Here is a 7121-nt window from a genome sequence, read left to right on the forward strand (position 1 = left end):
AGGACATTGTTGTTAATAGATAAAATACCGTTATAGAGAAGTAAAAAATATAACGGGCGAAATCGATTTTGGAGAAAATTATATCATTATAATGAAATATCGTTAGAACGAAGTGACATAATAGAGAGCTCTGGACGTATAACATATCTATTGAATTAATGTAAATGCGGGTGTGAAAGTACATGTTTACCCCTTTTAACAAGGTCTAAATTTCTAGATCTGATAATTATTATAACAAGAAAATGCTACACATAAATTTGGACCTACTAATGGCTGTAAATCACAGAATTATGGTCACTCATTTGGTCAATTGCATTGGGATAATATAATACTCAGAAATTATTTGCAGCTTCCTTGTACACTCAAATTTCTTTCCTACTTTGGGAAAGCCTCAGCCAAATGGTCCTTCAAAAGTCAACGAAAAAGTTAAAGCTTTAATTTATCTTCTTAGGCCGTTCAATTTTATGGACCATTTTACTTTGCTTCGTGTCATTTTGATCTTAGGACATGTGAAATTACCTCGGATATAAGTCTGTCGATATGGGTTTAACTAATACTGTTCAAGTATCAGATATTCAATTCTAGGTGTGAGGAAGAAGGTGTTGAAGATTCCCGGATCAGATGAAAAGAGGATAATTGATCTTGTTGATACGAAGAGTTAATAACTCGTCACTCAACTTTCTATTTTTATCTCAGAAAATCACTCAACTTTAATCTTTACTTCAAAAGTCACTTAAATTTCATATTTTTTTCTCAAATTATTTAATCATTTTTTTAAATAACATTTGCTTATGTGAAATTATTATTTAGATGCAAAATTTTAAAAAATAAAAAATTATCTCTTGATAACTCTTTTATCCTTATTCATAGAAATTTAGTATCTCCCCTCCTCTTTCTCATTTTTCTTCTCCTTCTCGCATATTGTAATTAATTCAACACTAAGTATGTTTAATAAAATATCAAAGGATCACACTAAAATTTAACAATAACCAAAGAATTAAAATTATAATTATTTTGCTTTACCTTTTCAATCCTTGTTTAAACTTGTTTTTTCCCATCTGATATTGATGTTCGTATTGAAATCTAATTAAATTTAAATGTATACATTATATAGCTTATTATAAATGCGACACTCTCAACGATACCCTCCCCCACCCCCCTTCCTGTTTTCACTCTAAAGATGTCTTTTTTTTATAAATGTTTGTATTATATGTATGAAAAAAAAAATTGTACTATATGTATATGTATGATGAATTAGAGATTTTATATCCATAACTAAATATTATGAATATTATACCTATGTTATAGGGATTCACTATATGTATGTAATAACTACGTACATGTGACTTTTAGTAATAAATGAGTTAAATTACGTATTATTTAGTTATATTTCATCGTATTAATATAGTTTATATTAATAATTTTTATCCTTCGATTATTGTTGAATTTAATTTGATCTTTTAATATTTTATTAGACATATTTAATATTGAATCAATTACAATATGTGAGAAGGAGAAGAAAAATGAGAAAAGAAAATTAATTTATGAGAATAAGGATAAAAGGGTCATTAAGAGATAATTTTTTAGTTTTTTAAATTTTACATTTAAATAATAATTCCACATAAGCAAGTGTTATTTGAAAAAATGATTAAATAGTTTGAGTGACTTTCTGAGTAAAAATGTGAAAGTTTAGTGACTTTTGAATTAAGATTAAAATTAAGTGACTTTCTGGGATAAAAGTCTAAAGTTGAGTGACCATTTGAGTTATTAACTCTTGATATAAATTGAACAATTCTCCCTCGTGAATTAATTTTGTATAAATAACATAAATACCAACCTTTTTGGAAGTAATTACACTCTCTCCCATTTTTTTAATTACTTTACTTTCTCTCCCTATTAATATACATAACATAATCGATATATACATAGCATTTTGTGTATATGTTGAGATTTTTGTAATATATTGAGGGAGTTGAATTTTTTGTAATATTAAAAATATAAATTATGTATCTGTGTAATTTTTAGATTAATTTTTGTGATTAAATTAGGCCCAAAATTCACTAATCATTATAATGTGCACGTACGCATTCTCTATCTATTTTCTCAAGAAGTCCACGAATGTACTATATATTTCGGGTCAACCTAAAAGTTAAAAACTGAATTAGATCAATCTCTTTTTTAAAAAAAAAAAAATAAAAAAAAATTATAAATTATATCAAATCCGTTCTGTAGGAATTGGATCTTTAAATATGTTGGCAAATGCTACCCATTTGTACTGGAACGGAATAAAGAAATAAAAATTAATATAATACTCCAAATATGTTTTCCATTTTCCATTGGTTTCATATTGAATTTAATATAATCAAATGTGAGAATAAATTTTGTATACTAGTGTGAACACCCACTAATCTCTATTTAAAAATTGGAATAACTCCAAAATTTGACCAACCAAAATTGTATTATTCTTAGAGATTGAGACATGCATTAACTTTGATTGTATAGTACGTAATCCCTCAACCATATATAATAAGATTTCAAATTTTTCCTGTTTCCTTTTTTCTCCTATAATAACAAGACATTATGATGCTTAGCTCCTTTCTTAATTTCGAAATATTTAAAAATTAGTAAGAATGCCCAAAACTGAACAGTAAACTTTAAGATAAAAATATAGAAGAGTATATTTAATTAGTCCAAAATTAAAACAAGCTAGCTTTGTTTTTATTGTGGTCATGAGCAGAGAGGAGGATCCATGTTTTAAAAGTTTCGAGTGTCACATTCCTTTGAACATTAGCTTATGCAGCATTTTGGGTTAGCAGGGTCGAACCCGACTCCACTGGCACTATATATGTGATTTATTGTTACTCTGGGTGGCATGACTAAACATTTATACTATTTCTCATACATATGTGTATCATATATATGTATATATATATTTGCAGAGTTTCAATTGAAGAGTTCGGGTGGCTTGGCATTCCCCTGATCTGCCCGACTGCCCCTAATCATGAGAGAGGAAAGATGTTAGAAAATTTACGCAATTAAATTTTTGTAATATTAGTTTCTACTTTTTAAGCTATAGAGATAATTCGAATTTGTTCGAAAAAAAATTAATGAACGATTACTTGGCTTCATATTTCTACATCCATACAAATATAAATTTAGATGATCAAGACTAGATGAATTTTTTGCAGCCATAATATATCGATAGGCAAGTTATGTGGTGCCTTATTCATGGTCCATTTTATTTACTAAACACACACATAATTGGTCCTATTGATTTCCCTTTATGAATTGACAAGACTTTAGAATTTCGAATCAATCATTTTCTCCTAATAAGTCCATATCTTACATTTTATCACCCTAAGAAAGAGGAAAAAGAAAAGAATAGCTCGAATTTTTTAAAGATAATTTAATTTAATTAAAACTCTGTGTAGATCATTGTCTTGCTTCAAGGAATATTTTCATTCTTCATTGAAAAGAATCATGTATAAACAAAATATTCTTGAAAATACAACTATCAAAGGCTTTGTGTAAAATGATCTATTCAACTTTTGGAAGACAACAAGCTTAACCAATTTATTTTTTTGCTTTTGCCTTTTGCATGTAATATATGTATTGCAACATTTTCACATGTTGGACTTTCGTCCTAATAGACTAATATGTAAAGGGTGTAATATTTTTTTTACTGTTGCCGCGTTTGTTTGTTTTTTTTGTATTGAAATTGAATATGTGTAAATAGTTTTTTTTGGAATAATATATTTGAAATTTAGAAAGTTACAAGAAAAACACTGTGCATGTGTGTAAATGCACGTCACGTTTGTAGTACCTTTTTGTTTATATGGAAATGGAAATGAAAGGCTTTACAGCCCTTTTAACCTTGATAAAATAAATGTTACTCCTATTTTTGGTTCATTACCTTCTCTTTTCTTGCATCAAATTTTGAGTCCAAACACCAACAAATTGCGATGAACATAAATCTATAATCCGCCATATAATGTTGTGAATCCTCTGTGCGGATAGACTTAGGTCCCCCCCACCCATTCAGCCCCACACTCAAGGGCGGTGCTAGCTTGTTCTTGGGTTCATCCATACATCCATACTTCATGATTAAAATTATTTTTGTTTATATATATATATATATAGTTGATATTTAACCTTGTTCATTATTGAATCATTTATTGAAAATTCTTGACACCGCCACTACCCACACACGCATCCCAAACAAATCTACCCTCAAACTTTCTGGTCAAATTGTCAACAACCTTTTATTAGCAAAACAATTTAGCCCATCTTCATTATAGGTCATGACATTTGGAATTTTTACTGCCCAAATTGAACCAAACCCAGATTTCTAAAAGTTTTAAGGAACACAAAAGAAAAAGAAAAAATATAAGAAAAAAATTACAAGGAGATTACTTTCAAGTAATTAATCATCTCATAATATGGAATAATTTTTGAACAACTAAATAAAAAAAGAATAAAAATTCGATTATTTTTATGTAATGTTGGTCATACGAATTAATTTGGGTCCCCATACATACGATTATCAATTTGATGAAAATTTAATGCCCATAATTGTATGAATATCAAATCAATTTTTATAAATTTGAAACATTTCAATTTATATGACAAATTTGTTGAATTTTATTTAGCTCTTCTACCCAATGTTTCTTAACTGTGCCAAATAAAAAATGATTTTTTCACAAATGAATTCAGAATCAATCTCCCTTTTCAAGGATAAAAAGAGCAAAAATGGTGGAGCAGTTAAATTTACCTAGAGCAAAGTAGAGATGCAGATATTATTAGGAAAGTAAGCTAGTGTATTAGTCAATAGGAGTAGACTTAAAAATTATTTTACTAGCCTGACACAAGTAAAATAAGATATAGCAAACATACACCTTAAATGCAGCAAATGTAATGTTTTTCTAAAAGAAAATTAATTCTAAGGAAGGAATAATATTATGTGTTTCTCGGAAAAAATTGGCAAAAGAGACACCTTTCAAAATTATTTTATCAAATACCAACTAAATTTCTTTTTGATTTAATTTTTAAGGTTAGGACGTAAAAAATGAAGAAAAGTTGAAAAAGTGGGGCTCAGTAGGCTAAGGGACCATTTCATAATTTTTATAACTTTGAAAATTTAATATAATACACGTAACACCTATCACTTTTTTCAATATTAAAAAAAAAAACTTCTCACTCTTCTCTTCAACTTCAACTCTTTCTCTACTCTCAAGAATTTTCTCTCAAATGTCATTTTTTATTTTTCTTCTTCTCCTGCGATAAAGGGCTCATTTTTGCGTAATAAAGTAAGTTAAAATCAAGTTTCGATTATTTGTAGATCTATTTTATCGATTTTTATTGTTAACCGTTTTGAAGTGATGTAGTATAGAAAATTTTTTCAAATGTGGTTGATTAAATAGTTAAAATATGAGAATTTTATAGGTAATTAGTTTGATTCCGAAGCAATGGTTGTTTTTTAATTCGGCAGTTTCGATAGATTTTTTCGTCGATCACGGTGTTGAATTTTAAAATTCTTGTTAAATTTTTTTCTTTATTTCTGATATTTTTTTAGCACTGCAGTGTTGAATGGTGGATAATTGTTAATTTATGGGTTATTTTGACAATTTGATTCGAGCAGTGGCTTGTTTCTATTCGTAGACTTGTGATCTATGAAATTAATATTTAGGTGGTGTTGAATTTTAAAATTTTTGTTAAGAAATTTTGCTTTAGTGCTGGTATTTTTAAGCACTGCAGTGTTGAATGGTGGGATGATTGTTAATTTATGAGTTATTTTGGCGATTTCATTCGAGCAGTGACCTCTTTCTGTCTGTAGACTTGTGGTTTATGAAATTAATATTTAGGTGTATGAAATTCTTTTAAAATATGATTGATAAAATAGCCAAAATTAAAAGATTAATAACTAATTAATTTATTTGTAGCAATAGTTGAGTTTTGATACTACATGTTTGATTAAAAATTTTTGATTCACCACTCTGTGAGTTGTTTAATGGTGAGATAATTCTTAATTATTTTGACTTTTTCATTTGAGCATTGAATTGTTTCTGTTAATAGATTTGTGGTCTATGAATTGACAATAGCAGAATTGTTGAAGAAGAAACTGAAGATGGAAAGGAAGAAGCAGCAGACAATGAAGAAGGAGAAGACAAAAAACATGGACAGAATGAAGAAAAAGAAGAAACAGACAAAACAGATGTGGTCTTGGATATCGTTGATTTCATTAATAAAAACATTTGTGATGATGAGGAAAAAGACATTTGAATGCTAATATTGTTAATGTTTAAGACTTTTTTTTTTTTCAGAAACAAGGGAGTTGAATGATATATTGTTAGGATATGACAAACATTTTTTTATTTTATGAAAATTGGTATGATTCTGCACTGAATCTATTTTTATCAAACTATATTATTGCATGGAATTTGAATGTGCATTGTGTTGTCATAATTGATTTAGTGTATGACTGACTTCATAGAATACATATTTAATCTTTTGTATACTGTTAGCATATTATATCATTACCATGCTACTCGATTTTAAGTTGATGTGTAGTTTGATCAACTATGATTCTATGAAAAACCACATTAACATTATGAAAAAATATAAGTATTTTTATTTATTTAATCTCAGTACATCTATGTTACACCTTTCCAAACAATGAATACTAACATTATACCACATAACATCATTTTTAGGTCATTTTTCCTTTCTCCGGCTGAAATCAATTACATAGTTATAAAATTTGCTACCTGAATTTGAGTTCATGCATGTTGTCATTAAGACAGTTGCATTTTCACAATGATAAATTAGAGTCTTTTTAGAATTGAATGTTTAAGGTGTTGAGACATTATAGAATTTTAGAATAAAAACAAAGTGAATGAAATAAAATAATAAGGGATGGAGGACTTTATATATGAAGTAAAAGAAGTGTTAATATTGAAGGAATACAAAATTAGCCGTTTGTTACCGTTGGAACAGTAATTACATTTTTTGAACTATTGGTGACACCTAATAGACTGTTATCGATCATGACCTATGTCAATCATCAATGATATATTAAAGTCTACTGTAGACACTCGTAATCGATGGACCCTTAATAACATGTT

The sequence above is a fragment of the Capsicum annuum genome, chromosome 6, assembly GCF_002878395.1.
Source record: "Capsicum annuum cultivar UCD-10X-F1 chromosome 6, UCD10Xv1.1, whole genome shotgun sequence".
NCBI classification, from domain to species: Eukaryota; Viridiplantae; Streptophyta; class Magnoliopsida; order Solanales; family Solanaceae; genus Capsicum; species Capsicum annuum.